This window comes from Podarcis gaigeae (genome assembly GCF_964106915.1).
Source record: "Podarcis gaigeae genome assembly, chromosome: 4".
Lineage (NCBI taxonomy): Eukaryota > Metazoa > Chordata > Lepidosauria > Squamata > Lacertidae > Podarcis > Podarcis gaigeae.
Window position 1 is genome coordinate 75380434 of NC_139677.1, and position 927 is coordinate 75381360.

Here is a 927-nt window from a genome sequence, read left to right on the forward strand (position 1 = left end):
GAATAACTACCTCCTCTACTTTTTTTATTGTTTTGGAATAACTACCTTCTCTACTTTTTTATTGACAACCAACCAGCATAGATTAGAATCACTATTCCATAGACAAACATACAATATATTGAAAGCACTGGAGGGAAATCTGTTCTTTTACCTCTCAGGGAGTGTGGAGAAACTGGTGGTTAAAAATATGACAAGAAGTAATCATAGTTGTCACCTTTCAGATTTGAAAATAAGGGATCAGCAGCCTCGAAAATAAGGGATCAGCAGCCTCACCTGTCCTGGGGACAGTCTACGGGATATCTAACAATCTGGGATAGCAGTGGGAAGCAACGGGAAACGGTGCTGGAACAAGGAAATTTCCCACAAAAAAAGGGAAGGTTGACAGCTATGGGTAATTAAACTGCCTACAAGACCAATAGTGGGGCCAATGGTCAAGAAGGCAGTTTTTGCATGTGTTGTAGAGAGAAGTGAGGGGCAGATGGGGCTCATCAACCTGGGAAGGTAGCCCATCTAGAAGGAAAACTAATCCTAAACCTCCACTGCCTTGTGGAATATCTTTGGGAGATGAAAAGGTTAAGGAGTAAACCCTACACAAATCAGGAATGGAGTTCCTAAGATGGCAAATCAGGAATGGAGTTCCTAAGATGGCAACTCCTGCAGCCAAGCTGGTGCCGAACATATTGCTCTACTTTCCTTTGGGCCATATCAGCAAGGCTGAGAGTGGGGTCTTGTTGTCTGGGAAGCCCAGGATCTCCATACACACTACTCAGGCTTGTACCCCAAGGAGGAAACGTTGGTGCTGCTAATGCAGCTGTTTGACTTCATACCCGAAGGTGCACTCCATTGTCTCTCGAGACAGATGGATACCAACAACAACAACAACAACAAGTTACTGCCTCTCAAAGATGAATGTCTCATTCCAGTACA